Source organism: Vicugna pacos, chromosome 1, assembly GCF_048564905.1.
Source record: "Vicugna pacos chromosome 1, VicPac4, whole genome shotgun sequence".
Taxonomy (NCBI): domain Eukaryota; kingdom Metazoa; phylum Chordata; class Mammalia; order Artiodactyla; family Camelidae; genus Vicugna; species Vicugna pacos.
This window is the reverse complement of record NC_132987.1, coordinates 45427602-45446950: the sequence shown is the minus strand read 5'-3', so window position 1 is coordinate 45446950 and position 19349 is coordinate 45427602. Positions and strand designations below refer to the sequence as shown.

Below are 19349 nucleotides of genomic sequence, written 5' to 3'. Positions count from 1 at the left end.
TAACATGTTCTCTAAACATAATAGTAAGTGCTGAATAAAATAGAATTTAGGTAATTCATGTAAAATCTGTACTTGGGGACACAACATTCTGGTATTTACTAAAAACATCACCTTCAGCAAAGCACAACTTCTCAAGACGTCAGGTTCATCACCTGCGACAAAGATATGGTAGCTACCCACTCCGTCCCCACATGTGCCTAAGTACGTTAAAGCTTGTGAAAACACTATGGGATTGCAAATCACTGCACAATTACAAGGAATTATCCAGTGCTAACAGCTCCATGCATTAATGATTTTTAGTAGAAACTAATACTGGCTCCCAGTAGAAAATTTTTCATCTATCTATTTATCTATCTATCTAAAACTTTTGAGCCAAATAAATGCTTGTCATCTGGAATATAAAGTTAGTAACTACTAATAAGAAATTGATGTTCTACAGTACAAAAAGCAGACTTTGAAATTACAAGATTAAGCTCACATTTTTACTTCATCATTTACTAGCCACATCAGTTAACCTCCAGTGTTATGGATATGTGGGATGCTAAGAATAATAATTAGGTGTCTCATGGAACTTTAGGAAAGATTAAATATGTTGTATATGAAAGTGTTCCACTAACTAGAAGGCGTCATACAAAATTTGGCATTATTATTAACTTTTACATAGTTAATTACTGCAAATTATTACTAATCATAATAGTCTTCACTAACACAGTGACTATTGTGTGCAAGGCACTAGAATGTTTTTTGTATATTTTTGTTAACCTTCAAAACAACTGTAAAAGATGAGTATTATTGTTCTTATTTTACAAAGGAGAAAACTCAGGCTCAAAACTCTTAAGGAACTTATCCAAGTATGCATAATGTATCAGTTTTAGGATCTGAACTAAGGACCATGGATGCCAAGCCTATGTGTTTTTCCACCACATCAGACTTTCAGAATCGAGTTCAGTCATCTCTCCAATGTCAATAATATAGCCCCTGAAAATCAGACATAAGCTAACTTTTTTCCTGTTGCGTTAAATGGGAAATATTAGTAGTTGTTACACATTAACCCCAACACAATGAATTTCATAAAACACATTAAAACTCTAAGTGGAAAACTACCATATTAGGATATAAACCACTTAAATCATTGCTTCCTGGTCACCGAGTAATTAATACGGTAGTTAGCAAACACGGAGTTGGATGTAGTGGTGTGACCTCCCGGCATCAGCCACACTCAAGCACGTCACTAATGCTGATATGCAGTGTGTTTTCTGCAGAGGCTACACCTGATTCTGACACTCCAACAACTATATCCCGTCTCTACTTGAGCATTATTTTTATTAAAACTCATGCATTAAATTTAGATAAATAAATATAAGTGTTTCCTATATAAACATCAGCTGAAAAACATCTTTGAGGTCTATGTAAAAGTCCACAACGTCTGGGGATGCATTAGCCTCACATGAACCTGGGAGTAGTTTTACAAGGAGCACCTTATATGTCATACGTCAGTACAGAAAGCTGGTGTCGTTAAACAATGCACCAAAAGAAAACTGAGTGAACTTAATTCTGTTTAAAGTCAAGGACAGACTGAAAACATGGAGACTGACATTTTGTCAAACATGAAAAAAGTATGTAACATGTAAAACACACATATGCTATAGAATCCTTTATGATTCTAGTCATAGTTTTTATAGGCAAGCCAAAGTTAACAGATAAAAATATAGAGAACTAAACAATATCCATTTTATCACATACATTTTATGATTATTTAAATGGCTGTAAAGTATGTACTGAATTCTTTATTTAAGGGAGAAAAGTAAATGGCTGCCCTAGAAAGAGGAACAACACAGTAAAATTTCCTTTTAGAAACAAAATGTTCCATTGGACACATTGTAAGCATATTGTAAATACTTCTTATACCTCACAATTAAAGATTCAGTTGAAACTCTGCCTGTATCCTGAATAACAGAGATCAATGGTTCAAAGATAAAGATATTCACTGTTTCAATTGTCTTCTTTACATAAACTAAATTTTGTTTAAATTAGCCCCTTTCTCCCTATATGCTAAGAAACAAAGAAAAATTGCCCACCTCACAAAGGGGAAGAAGTATTTTAAACAACAGAAAACAAATCAGTGGCTGTAATTTAATCCCTTCTTTTAACTGTGTTGAAGGATGAGACCATTAGAAAATTTTGCTTTTCCTTGATGTAAAAAAAAAAAAACGAAAACTGGGGGCAGGATCAGAATTTGGAGAAGAGATTACCAAATGAGAAAATAATGTCACATATAGGATTGGGGGACAGGAGGAACCAAAATGTGTGACAGTTTTGAGGCAGATGGCAGCTGTAATTAAGAAAGCCATACCCCCAGGCAGTGAGGCCACTTACTTGGTCAGCCTCATTTCAGTGGCTGAAACTGCAAAATTGTCTAAACTGAACCTACAATATTGAAGTTAAAAGCATCCTTCCAAAATTATGAACAAACATGATAATTATGATTTCAGTTAGACCAAACATAAGATTCTTTAACTGGGGGAGGTGTCAAAATCAGAAAAATCTGTGTCATTTAATTTGCCGTATTTCTTAAGTGAAGCTGTGCTGGAGATATTTCTTGCCTCTGACCTTAAGCACTGTGTTTACATTGCTGCTTAATAGTAGCAATCTGCCAAAATTTCATTATATTCATATAAAATATTAGCCAATATGTTTTATGATTCCATTTTTAGTAGAGTGAGGAAGGCTTTAGCTCTTGGGTGCTTAATAAATGTTTGCACAGTGATTACAGAAAAAAATACACATTGCAAGCTTTCTTGAATATTCAAGAACACAGTGTCTACTGCCTGCCCTTACAAGAATTAATTATTTAATTTGGCCAAATTATCTGTGCTTTGAATTTAAAAATACATATGTTTTAAAACATTCATTTTTAAAAGTTCTGTCATTAAAATTGTATCCACAGAACCAGCAACGCCACTTACATAATTTCTACTCTAGAATTCAGTATAGCTGAAACTCATAAAAGTTTAAGTATAGTCAGCCCTCCGTAACCACGAGATACAGAGAAAGAGGGTACTATGCCATTTTATACAAAGGACCAGAGTATCTGTGGATTTTGGTATCCGAGAGGGGTCCTGGATCCCAAGAACATCAAGGGGTAACTATAATATCTAGAGCCCACCCATTTCACTCCATTTCAACATCATGTGTGCTAAATAATTCTTAATTCCTAGAGATTTGTTATAGATAGTCCAAAGGAAGCCCAGGTGTTTAAAATCACTGCAATTAGTAAATAAATTACATAAAATGACTGTTTACCTAAAAAATGTCTAAAAGCTAAGCTAGTATTAATTGCATATAATCAGGGTGATTTTTCCCCTTACTTTTTATTCATAAAACCCAGTTACACACCTTTAATTTTTTTCATATGTAACATTTGTCAATAGGAAACCTTTAATAGATTTTTACAAAATATTTCAGAAACCAGATTCAATTTGTGTACAAATTATATTTAAAGTTGCACTGTAAATTAAAATGCACAATAAATTTAAAATGTGCATTAATGACTTAAATCATATATATCACAATCCAATGATGAGTGTTTAAGGTATAAAATAAATAACACCTTTTCCCAAATTAGGAAATTTTTGGTATCAATCCAGTGCAGTAAAAAGCCCAATTCTGTCCTGTTAGTACTATCCCCAGATGGTTATATGAATGTAGGGAAGAACCAGTGAACCCTTAACTACACTTACTATCAACAGCAGATAGATTGAAGAGAGTTTTTCTGTTTTCCTTTAAGTGTTTTTTAAAGACTGCATACTTTTTTATTTTTTAAATAATACATTTTTATTTTAAGAAATTACAGAATAGTATCAATTAGAAATTTAAATTGCCCATAATTGCAGAATCTAGAGACAAATACTATATGCAGTTTGATATGTTTTCTTCTAGTCTTTTCTCTATGCAAATGTACAACAATTTTAACCTACTCTGCACTGTACTGTAAGTACAATTTGGTATTTTGCTTTTTCACTTAACACACCAGCCATTTCCGTATAGTATTTTAAGCACCCTTTAAAAACATCATGTTTAATAGCTACATAATATTCCATCATATGGCTTTATCATAATTTATTTAAAAGTCTCGCCATTGTATGAATTTGGGTTGTTTCTAATTTTAAGTTGACATATTTAATGCTGAACATCATAATTTTGAAGATTTATCTGTAGTTTCATCCACACTTCTGCTTTTCTCCTGTAGGAGAGATTTCTAAAATTAGATGGCAAATTTTTAGAGGCTATTGATAGATATTAACAAATTCTTTTCTCGAAAGATTGTACATTTTCAAAATTTAATTCTGCCATTTATGAAGGTGGTTCCTTTTCCACTTCTAGCTTTATGCTTCAATAATGTGGTGGCATCAGCAAAGTACAAACTGGTGAAGCATTTTAATTCCCTTGTAACTTACTAGTCTAATATTCAGTTTAAATGCTACAAACTGAGAGGTTTTGGAGGGCATTTCAAAGTGTATTTACATTTATGTTAAGTGACCTTTAATCGGCAGTTTAAAGAGTTGTCATTATCTTCACAAAATTTTAACATAATGCCACTTGACCCAGAATTGTAGCTCTAGAAGGGAAAACATAAAATTAGATGATGATATCTCAGAAAGGGTGCGAGGTTTTGATTCACATAGGCTTAACGAGACATGTAACCTTAGAAAACTACTTAACCTCATTGACTCTTTTTTCTTCACACTAAAATGGGAGAAATATTTACTTTTCTGGTTTTTTATAAAACTTAAAATATATATCTATATCTGTACATCATCAATTACTGAAAATGAAAAGGCTTGCTTACCACCATTCCATAGCAAAGCTCACTAGAAACCAAATCCCACAAGCATATAATTATCAGCTTTTAGTGTTTAATTCTTAAAACAGACATTTAAGGATTTCTAAATACATAAGAAATGCCTGCAAAACAAAAACTGAAAAAAAGAGAACCAGGAGAAAATAGACTGTTCAGAGCAAGAAATATTTCAACAAAAAAAAATTAATATAGTGTACCATAAAACAAGAAAGGATACCATGAAAAAGGAACAATCACAGAATAGAGAGTTCCTAAAAATTAGAAAAATAATAATGAGATAAAATCAAGGAAACCACCAGAGACCAAAAGAAATAGAAAATAACAGGAGAAAAAAAAAAGTCAGAGAATTAATCCAAGAAAGCCAGCAATTTTTCCAACAGGAATTGCTGAAATGAAGAAGAAAGAAAATCACAATATTATAATAATAACAATAACAGTAACAGTAAGAGAATTACCAAACCAAAGTCCAGTTTGAAAAAGCACACAGATGCCGAATAAAGAGATCAAAAATTTCCTAAGAAGCACCAACTGTTAGGATGGACTGTGACTTCTCAACAGAAATACTACAAGAAAATAGAGACGCTAGAATTCCAAGAGGAAGCAGCTTATAGCCACCCAAACTATCAATCAAGCATGATGGTAGAATACAGACATAACAAACTTATAAGGAGTCAAAAGACTTTCCCAGGCATTCTTTCTTACATAGCCATCGTAAGCAGAAATGAGATGCAGGTAATACAGGATCCTAATATAAAAAGCAGGAAAGAAAAGGTCCAGGGTACCAGAGCTAGAAACAGCAGCCAAAACTGACGCAGGAAGATGAAGGGATACATCAGGAATATCTCCACGACAAAAAAAAAGTTTAATGTAGCTGATAGATCATTTCATGAGTCTCATCTGAATCCATTCCCTTCTTTATTCCCAACCTTTCCTCTCTCCCCATCAAGCTCAAGAGTTTATTTTGCAGGTGTTTCAGAAGAACACTTCCTAGTTTCTTTTAGGTACTTCGGCATTTCTCATTTTCTAACGTGAGGACCAAATTCACTACTAAGGCCTCTGTCTGTCTTTACTAATGAAGCCATTACTGGCCACATTTTCTCAGAACAACAACAACAAAATCATTTTAAAATGTTATTGATAAGAAAAAAGTGTTATTGATAACCATTTAATAGATCTTTTACAGAACATTTGGGGAGAAATAGCAACAGGTATACAGAAAAGTAAGCAAACAATAAAGGAAAGTGTTAATGTTTAAAAATATATGAGAAGGGAAAAAAATCATAATATATGTCTTAGTTCAGAAGTAAATTATATTCACTTATTATAAATGTAAAAACTAATGAACAATTGTGATACAAGTTTGTAATTTAAAAAGGAGGATATTTTGGATGGCTAGGTGTGAGCTCTTAGAAAAATAAATTCTCAACCAACAAAACAAGAAGTCAATAGTATCAAGCTATTTATAAATCAAGAAATAACTACATAAGCTTAGAACTATCAGGAGAAAAAAATGAAACAGCTGGAAATGGTTGTCTCTTCAGAGCAGGCCTGGAAAGAAATATTAGAAGATTTCTATTTTTAATTTTCAGCACTTATGATTTTTAAACTATGCTTAGATAATACTTACATAAAATGATGATTAATTTATTTAAATCACAATAGAAAGCATCCTAAATTTTATTCTTTTAGAAAGGAAAGTGGAAAGAGGACAGAGAAGAAGGGTGAGGGAGGTGGAAGGAGAAAAGACTGAAAGAGCAGCAAAAGAGAAGCTACATAGAGAGCAGACTATAAAACATCTTGGAAAGCAGCTTTCATGAAAATATTTTTCAGTAAATGTAAAAGAGGTAATCAAAGTAATTTAACCTGATTGCTAATTACTGTCTCTAGAACATGTTAATTGTTGTACTATATTTGTAAATAAGAAATAAGTATCAGTAAAATATGGCTTAATTACACTGCATTTCTTCCTTCACGCCTCCATTAACACCCTAATTTAGCCGGCTCCCCTTGTGCACAGACGTCCACAACGCCCTCCTAGCCAACCATCCTGCCTCTCATTCCAGCTCAGGTTCATTTCTCCACCTGTCTTCCTAACGGGACCCTCATCTCAAGAACTTACAATAGCCCATTGCCTAGGTGTAAAGTACCCTGCCTGGCTTTGAAGGCCCTGACTCTACTTACTTCTCACATCTGTCAACGTCCCAGGACACATCCTCTGTGCCAGTCACTAATGTCTCTTTGCACTACCAGTCTCCCTGAGATTAACTGCTAAAACCACTGACTTTAAGGCTCATGCCATTTGGTGACACCCTCCCCTCACACACACAACAAAAAAAGTTTCCTATTTACCTCTCTTATCTACCCAAAGTCTCCTCATCTGTCATAGTCCAGCTCAAACCATATTGCCTCTGAAATGCCTTCTCTGAAAATTTCAGCTCACAGATTTAACCCTTTTCTATGACTGTCACAAGCACGGTCTTCATCTCAGAATTAGCACCTATTTAAATACACCCCTATTCTCTATTTCTGTACTATACTTTAACTGCCTATCTTGTGCTCCTATAGTTGTAAACAGTTCCGTAGCAGAAAACATACTGAACTCCTCTACATTCTATAATAATTAAAATTATAAGTGGAAACTAGTAATGCTTTTTGTTTAAAAATAGACATCTTTTTAGAATCCAGTGCATTTTCCCCCACATGCCATATACTCAGGATATGTTGAATGGTTGATTGATTAACCCACTTCAAAAGTACTAAATAAATATATTGTACTTTTAAAGCTGTCAAATCCCTTGACTATTAACCCTTATGTTATTTAACCATCACCTTTCATCTTTCTGACCTGATGTGCTTTAGCTATACTGTGACACATTTCAATTTCTAATTTAGAAAAAGAAATAAATCAGTATGTAAATATTTCACAAAAGATGACTCAGATACATGGTGATCAAAAATAATCCATTACCAGAATTCATCACCAAATTATCTTCATAATAAGCATCTCACTTCATTCCCAATTGAAATTAAATAGAATGTGGAGTGTGACATAATAGGTATCGACAGGAAAGAGTTCTTGAAAAGTTTTCTTTGAAATTCATGCTACCTAAATGTTAATATTCTAGAAATAAACAGCCAGTAAAAGTTTGGAGTTAAAGAAGAGTGATATGGTAAGAAAGAAATGTGAGGAAAGCTTTGGTTCTCCTGTGTGCAAAATCTTACTTCTAGTAAAAGGAATATGTATTCCCTTAAAACTGTATTATTCCAGTTTTGAGGGAGGTTGTAATTCTCCCCTTTCATCTCCATAAGGCAAAAGGTACATAAATGAGCTGCAGCTGCAAAGAGAAAAAATTCTATTGAAAATTTCAAAATACCTATCATTAAGAAAACCCACATGTTAAAGTCCCTAGTTTCCAGGCAACAGGTTGGCATAAGGCAGGCACACTGTATTGCTGAGAAAAGGCTTTGTCCTAGTGCAATAGAACTGTTTTTCTCAGTTCCTGGAAATTTGCTGAGTTACATTGGAGAAAAAGAGAAGCCAAATTGGGCATGTTAGCATGAACAGACATTCAGTAAACAGCAACGGAACAGAGGAGATTTACACCTCTTTGTTCAGACAATTAAAAACAATTAAAGTTTTTCTCATCAACAAGCCAGCTTCAAATGTTATCAAATTCACATGCAGTCTTCCTGCTAGCAATGTTCTTGACTACTTAGTTTCCATAGAAAACTGGGTTTTATCTCACTTGCTCTGCAAGTTTTTTAACAATTGCCTTTGGTAACTTAAGGAGAAAATTTGGCACAGAGAATTTGTTAAAACGTACATGAAGTCTGCCTGCCAAGGTACTGGTACAGAACAGGTGCTGTCTGAGTCAGAAGGTGGAAGCGAAAGAAGGAAATCAGCAGACGGAATGAGCATAGGAAATGACCCCGAAACAGGGCAGCCGGCGCCTCCTACTGTTCCCACCACCTGGCCCAGCCAGAGCCAGCCCTCTGCCAGTCGTCCGGCTCCCAGTTGTTTACAAATCCCACTGGCAGGCCTGGCCACCTCGTCTGCCTTTCTTTTTTTTTTTTTTAATTTCTTTCTGTTAATAAGAGAGTTTATTTTGCCAACTTTAGATTCACTTCCCTACTCCAGATATATAAAGGAGTTAGTGGTGTTTCTGATTTGTTTGAGCTCTTTTAAAGAAAATGATCGTTTTTGTCATTATACACACACACACACACACACACACACACACACAACACACATATATATATGATAAAGTATACAGGATTTGGGGCTGATTTCCTCGGGCTCTTTTTTACATTAAAGGAAGTAATCAAGTTTTCATTTCACTTGTTAAAAATTCATACTTGCAGTTTAAAGACAGAGGATCATACTTTCGCTAAAATCCTTTAGAAGGATTATGAGGACATTTAGAAGGCCTTTGTGGTTCAACTTTGATCTCTTTATTAGCATTATTTCACCTAGACCAGCTATAGCCTAGAGGCAGGGCTGCTGAACTGAGATCAGATACCAAGAGTTAGTTTAGACCAAGTGTTGACCTTGGTGTAGGGAAGGCAGTTCCTAGACTAAATGTTCCTAAAATGAAGTCCTTAGTGCTCAATGTGACTGTGTGTTATGAAACCCTAGGCAATTGATTAGTAGGGGAGGAAATGTATATTTTTTCCTTCTGCCCATCTTTGGCTTATTGGTTGGAGCCCTATAAATTAGACTGACAAAAGACACATTAACAAGAGGAAAACAAACAGAAATTCATTAACATGTGCATTAGGCATACACAAGGCACACTCAGAGAGGGGGAGGACCCAAAGGGATGGCTGGAATTTGGGGTCTACACACCTAATTCACGAGGGAAAAAGGAGTGGGAGAAAGGGCACTTACAGAAAAGCAAATTACACCTCGGAAACATAAAAGGGATCTTAGGAGAGTAGGTGGGGGACATTTTAGTCTTATGATGAAGTCTGTTTGGGTGTGGTGAGATTACATACAGTTGCTCTGTAGAAGATTTAATGACTTTTGAATTCTTTTGGGACGCTCTGCTTTTAGGCAGATAAGGGATTTCAGAAAGTAAATACATTCTGCTCAAAATCAGTCCAATGCCAAAGAGGCATATTTTGGTTGGCATATCTTGATTTTTCACAACGTTCCCCAGTTCTACTGCTCCCATTTCTGCATCTTTTCTACTGTCATTACATTTTGTTTAATTTGGCTATTTTTAACCTATATTTTGACTGATAGCAAGCCAGATAAACATCCACTATTCCAAAACACTAGGCAGCAATTCTTTGAGAACTGCCTCTTCTTCACTTAGTAAAATGCTAACATCATCCTATGGACAACAGGTCACTCCAAGGCTGAGAGATTCTGTGTGCAATTTGGCATCCTTGTTCATATTTTCTTTATCGCCTAAATATTGTATATAGTTAGGTTTTATGTTGAATGTCCAACCAAAATTATTGGGTTTACTGAAACTGCCAGTTTGTGTCTATCCCTGGGCTGCTAAAAAGACATGAGAGAGTCTGCTCCGTGCAGCCTTGGGTGAGTGTCTTAAGCCCTTCCAAAATTTTATGTGGTAACACCAAAAAAAAAAGAAAAAAAAAACAATTAACAGAAATACCCCACTGGTCTCAAAGTCAATCTGGCTGCAAGGTGACCATAAGACAATACATTTTAAAATAATAACCCCAGAAATGCTGGTCAAAGCAAAGTCTCTAGAATAGACAATTTTACAGTGGTAAGAAATATAGAATCCACTTTTATGGCCGAATCCAAAGTGTCCACACTATATAATAATGTACACTATTAATTTTGTGATTTGTAAATCACCATATTCTTAAAGGGCTTCTCATTAATTTTTCTTACAAAACAAGTGAACTTTATCTGCTTGATACAGTATCTTACAACGTATGATTAATTTAATGATAGCTATCATTTCATCTTTCTCATTACAAAAGAAAGCTTTTATAATTTATTTTGACTATACCATTTTCTACAGTTAAATAAATAAAACTTGGATATATTAATTATTTCTCCATTTACTAAAAATCATTTTCTTCACTTATTCTTAGTTTTCTTCAAATCTTTTTTATGTTTTTCAAGAGAATTTATTGACACACCATTTTTTATTTACAAATTGATACATTATTGCTTATTTTAAAAATTGCATATCATATTGATTTTGGTGGAGTCCCCTTACTATGAATCGAAAAGTAAAGAGGAGATGTGGAAAGCAATTTTGCCATTTTTGGCAACTGAGCAAGGAAAAAAGAGTATATGGTTTTAAGTAGTCATCTTTGAGAGGAGCCTCTGTGAAGTCAACCTATCCATTTTCCAGTTTTACATTTGATCCTGTCGTCCCATACTATAAACATTGAAAGTCTACTATGTGCAAAGTACTGCAATAGATCCTGGGGAAACAAGGTGCATTAGCCCAGGTCTTCGCTCACAAAGACCTTATATTCTAGGAAATGTATTCTATCTATATAGTTATGAAGGAGGAAGAATGGCCTGCTTTCCTGGTTATTAGATATAGGATGCTGGCACTGTGAGAATTTGATCCGTCTGATTTGAAGACAATGTCCAATATCAGATGAAGTCTTTCCAGTGTAACTGCCACTGTTCACAGTTTATATCTGAATTCCTTGATATGGTTCATAAGGACATTCATGATCTGCCCCTTCCTTAGCTATTTACATACCTCCCTATCTTAAATACTTCAGATACCATAAACTACTTTGTAACCGAAGTTTAATATTCTTCCACCTTCCACTGCCACATCACATCCTGAGCATTCATCCCTAGCCTGGCTTAGATGCTTACCTCATTTCTCATTTGGTACCCCATGCTTATCCCAATTGTTTTCACTTGTCACATGATGTTACACTTGCCTATTTTCTTAACTGATTGCCACTAGACAGTAGGCTCTTGGGAAGCATATACATATTCTTCACTACCACGTCCTCGATGTAAAGTAGTTTGTGCTTAATAGGTGCTCATAAATATTTGTTGAATGAATGAGTGAATTGCTTCACCTTCTTGTTTTCCACAAGAAACAGAATATTGCTAATTGGTCCATTCCATTATCTTTCAAGTAGAAAGCTAAATAATCCCAAACAATGGCATGATCTATAACTAATTATACTGGTTAAAATCTCTTAAAGTATAATTAAATGAATATTTACTTCCCTTTAATTTAATAAGCACAAAAAAAATAACAACCATTAGCAACTTCTAATTAGTTGCTTTTTTTTTCAAATGCATATTAACTTAGAATTCAAATACCACTGTGATCCATTTATATAAGCTACTTTGTATAATTGTGTAGCATATTGTATGGCTCAGAGTACGTCCTCAGTAATGTCCGCATGATGGCAGTAGTGCTAGTGGACTAGTTCATGGTGACAGTAATAACAAATGTGTATCAACAATGTTATATACAAATTATATGAAAGACGTATATCCAAGATAAAGAAAGAGTAATAAAAATTAGACATCTATTTCAAAATGTAGGAAAAGCATAACCATATATCTTCTTTACAAGTAATATTGCTATTAGCATTATTATTACATTAAGCATGATAATAACAAACCGTTGTATTAGGGAAGAGAATGTGAAATGTGATTGCATAATTTTACAGTGCTCCATAAGGTATGGAATAATTCTCTCTAATGTCCAAAAATGTAAGTAAATGATATGGACATCTAAATGCTATTTGACAAATGATAGCAGTTACAGAGAAAAAAGGTTTTCTCTAACTGCTCAAACCATTTTACAAATATTTATAAAAAGTCACCAATAGAGGGCTTACCTGGGGTCAAACGAAAGAGGCCCTAAACCATCAAAAGCTATTTCCAATGTCCAGCTGGGAGATCTAAAGCAGAGAGTAACAAAGACAGTTTGTGACAAAGCTGACACACAGTATTCTGGAAGGAGTGAAATCAATCGTGACATTTTTCATTTATTTGTAAATGCCTCTTTGGCAGTACACTCACTCAAAACGACAGTTGCTTCTTACAGAATAGGGGAGGTGATGGTAAAATAGAGGAACCCTGACAGTTGCTCTAATGAGATTCCGCATTAGAGCTGCTCTCACACTTTCCCCCAACAAGGAGCTTGCCCTTCATCTTCAATATCATAACTCAGTAATTTGGAAAACAGTACCTCTGTGAAACCAGTCAGTCCTTAATAGCCACTGCTCAGTTTATTTTCCTCTTATCTTTCAATTAGAAGAAAACATTCTAAAGCAAGTATCTAAATAAACGTCAGCCATATAGGCCAATTAAGGGCTTTTATTTATTATTTATTTTTATTAAAACAGTACTATTTATATTAAAAACAGTAACGTGGAGTATGACGGAACAACTTAAGACACACTCCCCAGTAACTCAATCTTTGTTTGGAAATATCAAGTACAATATAAACTACATCTTAAAAGGCTTTAACTTTTTTATATTTTATATTTCATATTTTAATATGTTCTTCTGGAAAAGAAAATTATTCTCAGGGTAGTTTCACTGGTCTTTAAAATTTGAGCAACTCCAAATTAAGCATCTAAAGATTTCCCTTCATTTATTCATTCAGTTGTTCTTTGACCACATGTTAAGTGCTTGGTGCACCTGCAAAGCAACTGGCCTAAACCCACTGCTTAAAAAAAATGTAAATTATGCCGTGTAGGGAAAATGCAGTTTAACCCAGGGTGAGCCCAGCACCTATCACCTATTAGTCAACCAATAGGTATTTGCTGAACTGGTAAACTGCACAAAATCAAATCTCTGTGCATTGCAAAATGAAAAGAACATGCATTTTGGCATTTCATGGTATTAGGGGTTCAAATTCTAGATCCCAGAGAAATGAACTAATTAAGAGACCTCAGAGAAGTCACAAGCTCTCTGGGTTCCAATTTCCTTATCTATGAAGTAGAGCTAGTACTATTTACTGCATGTGATTTCTGTAATGATTAAATGAACTTCAGGGCAGGAATAAAGCACCTAACACAGTTCCTGGCTCTTGGTATCTTGTTAATAAATGGTAGCTATTATAATTACAAAGCTTTACCTTGACCAAGACAAATGACATATTTCTCAAATATAACAAGGACAAAAGTAGCAACAAACAGTAGAAGGAGGAATCTGACTGTCAGGATACTGTTAAAAGAGCTTTAGTTCTACTCTTCCACTAACAGCCTCTCTGAAATTCAGGTCTCTCATCACAAAAATGGGCCGAACATTTCTATCTTTACATAAAACCCCTTCTCAGCTTGGCTATGAAGGCTGTCTGGGTATTTAAGTACCCTAATACCATACATTCTTGGAAAACGTCCAGTGACTATGGCAGTGAGCATCATTTCAGGTTGGTAAATCAACTGTGGTCTAAGATTTGGTGTTGGTAGCCTTCCCCTGCTGGCCAATGGCTAATTTTTTGGTAATGTTCAGTAGAGATGGAAAACTGCTTGAACACTCAAATGTGTGCAGGCTCATGAAGGTTTCTGTTTCCTTATTCTATCCTGTTTACCTAGAGCAGTGGTACTTAAGCTTAGTTACACATTAAAATCACCAGAAGGATTTTTGTGAAATGCTCATATCTATGTGCAACCTAGTACAATTAACTCAAAATATTTTTTAAAAGATCTCCAGGTAATGTTAATGTGCAGCTAGGGTTTAGAACCACTGGCCTAATGTCTGATGTTCTGCTTCTCCAGTGGACACTGCTGGCTTTTAACCCGAGTCCTTTTCCCCTCTTGTTTGCTAGGCAGAGCCCTGATTCATCTTAGGTGCCTATCTTTTTTCCCAAGCAACTCTGGGGAGGATGACTTGTGCCCAGAATCATGACAGCCCTGATTAGCTCAGCCAATCAAAGTGAACTCACTTCCTTTGCCAGGCATTGATTGGAAGATATCTATGTTACCCATACCTAGCCAACAAGATGGAAGGAAAGGTGTCCTGGGGGCTTCCAGCAAAGTTTTCTACCCTCCTAACAAAATATTTTTTCTTCTGCTGTTGAATACAGATATAATGTCTAGAACTGCTTTAGTCATCTTGTTGAGTATGGAGGACATTGGTCTGAGGTCAAAGCTAACATCTAGAGGATAGCAGAGCAGAAGGGTAGAAAAAAATAGCCTCTGCGACAATGTCATTCAGCTACTGAATAATCTGTCCCACTTCTGGAACTGTCATGTAAAATAAATTCAAATAACATCAAAGTACTTTGATCTTATGTAGCACCCCAAACGATATTAAACAAAAAAGCTATATCCCAAGCTTCAGTTTAGCTCAAAATTTTTTCATTGTTTATATTTTGAAATATGTTATGAATTAAAGTGATAAATGTCCATTTTTCTTGCAAACTAATGTCTTAGTTTTATTTAAATGGCTTTAAAGTACTTATTTTTACTAAATTATATTGGGTAATATATAATAGACATAAATTTAATAGCAGATTCTGTCATTCAAATATTTTTAAGAAGTACTAATTTGTTCTAATTTTTATATACATAAACAATATGCATTATTAAAATATATTTTCTAAAGCATATATATTAATACATGCATGTATTTGCTTTTTTAAATTGCTGCCAACAATACGGTGGTTAAAGTGAAGAAAAATGAGTTTTTTAATAGCTAACCACAAGAATCTCATCTCTTCCTAATAACTTTACTTTTCCTTTTGATTGATTCTGTGTATAACTTGCATTTCTTGCAAGTAGTCAGTTTTACTATCAAAGGTCCATATTATAATTTTGGTTCCAAATGTCCTCTCTTTTACTGAAGCAGTAATTTTCTGACCCAGAGAATACTAGGGATACTTTGGAATGATGCCTTACTGTCAACCACACAGTTGGAATGAGATTAAAAGGGATTTGATCCAAGATCTACTATGGAGTTTTAAAGTGGCATACACTGTAATCATCATGCTCCAATTTGACTATTTAAATCTGCTTACTTTTAAACTCTCTAAGTTTTTTTGTGTTGCTTCTCTCTCTCTCCGTCCCATCTGCAATTTCTGTATTACTTATTCAATATTAAAGAAAAATCACCAGTACTTTTGCAGGAAGGGGCAAACTAGACTGCCCTTGGCAGATGGTATATGCTAGGTAGAGATGACAACAACAGGTATTAGGCGTCTTAGCCCCTGGGAGGCAGCAGAGATGATCAGATGGGGAAAACAGGAAGTGGGGTTGGTGGAGGGCTCCATGGTGTGATCTTTTTCCCATCCAACCTGCCAAATATTCAATTAATTTATAAATTTATAACTGTCATGGCATGCTTAATGTGATGGATTTCTTGTGAAAGACAGTAGGATATATAGTTTGGTGCAGGACCAAGTGAGTAAAAAAGGCTAAGCAGGTTCAATGAAGAAGGGAAAGAATGCTGGGACAAAAAGAGTCTGGGCAGAAATTCTGAGAACACTCCCCTCCTCAGAACAGATCAGGGTGTGAAATGGGCACTCAAGCCAATCCTCCTTCAGTGACTTTGGAAACCTTAAAGTATACTTCTGTTTCCCTCATTATTCTATGAGCTCCTGAGAACAGTACTGTCTGCCTTTTACTCTTTGAATCCTACAGAACTCAATAAATGAATTTGATTTGGGTGGGAGAGCTCCGCTAAAAAGGGAATTTGTCCCTGCTACTCCCAAATTTAGGCAAGCTCTAGACCCAGCTTTGCTTTTCTATTCATTATTACCAAGACTGACTTCCTGATAGTGCTGGGAACTTGGCAGAGCTGAAAATCCCATGGGTGCTTTGTTCAGGATCAAATCTGCATCTCCAGATCACACACTGCTTTGTAGGGGACCTATTATAGCTTCTACCCCTCAAGCCCTGCTCATAACACAGTTCCCAACAGCTACTACTAGTTAAGGGTAAGAAAGGTTCCAAAAATGTGGTATGTTTCCCTGAACTTCAGCTGGAGCTCCAACTTCCATTCCAGGTGTCTTTTCTATTCTGCAAAAGGTGAGAGCTTCTAAGGTCATAATAATGGATCTGCACACTCTAAAAATTTATAAGTAGTCCTGTCTGTCTTCAAGCCTCCTCTCCAAAGATAGGTACCTGTCATCATCCCTGCAGGAACTTCCACAAAGTTGAAGCTTAATAAATGCCAGGGGTGTTGAACTAAATTATAAATGAAGTACCTATTGTTTGCTCTGTTTTTATTTATAATATAACTATCCTTAGATAATGAATTCACCTAGCTTCTGGAGCATTAGAGTACAACAATTAGGATCAGATATTTTATTTCAAAAGTACAAAATCCACATTGGTCTTTAAAAAGTTCTACAATTTTTAAGAGGAATTTAATATTTTAAAGTTTATTTCTGGAGGCAAGCCTTTATTTCTTATGAATACCATTTCATTCATAGAAATATATGAGATGTCTTAAGAACCACTGGTATTTCAATTGTAAATATTAAGGAAAGTTGCATTACAAGGCAGACAGGTAATCCTGAGGCCCAGCAGAGCAATAATGATTAACAACACACTCTAGAGGGAATATAAATTTTAAAACTATCACTCATAAAAATCCATGTTCCGAAGGTTACAAAACAGAATCAAGTTTACCAAAAAGCAAATAAATCATTTTGTTTGGGTTTCCTTGTTCCATCTTCAATTTTTAAATAATCAGCATCATCTCCCCAGAGCACATTAAACTATACTTACTTGCAAATGAACTACAGAAAAAGTTCTAAAATCCTTACAGCGAACTCTCTCACTGGATTCTGCTCCTAGTAACGTCCATTCCCAGTGTTTATTCAAATTTATTTTTAAAAAGAGAAAGGAGACTTTAGGGAGGTATCCGTTACATGGATTTTATTTGTTGATGATAATGATGATGCACAGTCCTTTTCACAAGATCACATGAGTTAGAGAATAACCCCACCATCATTCTTGCACTGATCAGAACTCTTTTTGAGTCCTGAACTCAATTCTGGATTCTAAACTAAGAGAAAACTAAAATAATCCAAAAAAAAATAATAAAAGCAGAAAGTCATGGAAATAATGACATCAATAAATAGGTTTCTTTTTATCGATGCTAGTGAGAACTAGATGATTTCATGGTAGCTCATTCATTTTAATGCTTTTTAATACCCATAATTTGACATCATTTTTTTCAGGTTGCATGAACGATGTAAGTCAGTGTGCTTAACCTCAACAAACTGCTTCAGCAAATGTTTCACAAAATAAGGTGATTATACAAGAGATGAATCAATTGTCCATTCAATATTTTAAAAGTCACATTTCCTACGTTGTATGTCTGCGACATGTTATATTTTATATTAGTCTATTCCTATAATGCTAAGCATTCTATGGGAACTTAAAATCTAAATGAAAAGGAAAAGACTAATACATGGAACAGGAGTCATATTGAAATCAGTACTACTGATGTGCTTAGGAAAACCTAGTGAAGAAAAGCAATCTTTCCTGCAGAGAAAGTAAGAACCATGGAGCTGGAATAAGCTCTCGTGTTTGTATTTAGATCTGCCTACTTCAAAGACAGGCTAACTTTTTTTCTGTAAAGGTCCAGATAATCAAGATTTTTGACTTTGCTGGACATACGGTCTCTGCTGCAGCTATTCAGCTTTGCTGCTGCAGTGTGAAGCAGCCACAGGCAATATGTGAACAAATGTGCATGGCCGTGTATGTTCCAATAAAACTTTATTTCTGAAAACAGCTGGACGGCCAGATGTGGCCTGCGGGACGTAGTAACTTGACAAGTCCTCAGTCTAGTTCATCATTTCGAGAAGTTATGCGTTCCATTTTCAATATGAAAAAGAAAGCAAGAAAGGGACTGAGGCCAGGTGGAATTTTTATAGATACACTCTGAAATCCCAGAACATCAAACACTTATATTTGAATATAATTTCAATAAAATATGATGGATGTTTTTATCAGCCATAGTTCTACTTTATCCATGCAAATTCCTCCCTCCATTAGGACAGATTCTTTAGAATCTGCCAACTAGACAAAGCTCTTCCTAAGCTTCCTGCCATTGAATTTCCTTGGCAACTGAGATAGTTTTGACAAAACAGTCTGCACATCAAATTTTGACAATTAAAAGCTTAATTACATTTTTAAAATAAAAATTAAAGACCTTTTACTATCACACAGATGTGTCCCAATTTTCTACCTCTTTCCTAGAAACCCAATATTTCACTCACTACATTAGAAAGTAGAACAGAACAAAATTATTAAATACCAGTACCCTTAAGCATCATGAAAACTTCCTTTCCCGCCATCCTACATCATGAAATATATCACAACACATTCAAAATTCTTAACAGAAACATTAATAATTAGAATATGGCTCTCTGTTATTTCATTGATAAAACACTAACAAAAAGCTCAGTGTTAAAAAATGCAATTGGTAATCACTAGCTAGTCCTTTAAAAATTCAACTTGCTAAAACTTCTCTAATGTTGTTTCCCATAGAAAAGGCATAAAAAAGTAAACATGATCATTATCAAAAGTAATAATAGCTAATAAATAT

At 34.8% G+C, this 19349-nt stretch overlaps 1 protein-coding gene across 3 annotated transcripts in view; it reads right to left on the bottom strand.

Moving 5' to 3' along the window:
* NAALADL2 (N-acetylated alpha-linked acidic dipeptidase like 2) overlaps nucleotides 1–19349 on the bottom strand; it is a 1170852-nt gene that overhangs the window by 1074329 nt on the left and 77174 nt on the right. For 2 of the 3 annotated variants that reach the window (XM_072961150.1, XM_072961146.1), the window contains exon 3: nucleotides 12677–12739. The exons of the other annotated variant lie outside the window; for it this stretch is intronic. The gene's annotated coding sequence lies outside the window, so the exon portion shown is untranslated. The remainder of the gene's footprint in view (nucleotides 1–12676; nucleotides 12740–19349) is intronic. 3 annotated transcript variants of the gene reach the window in all.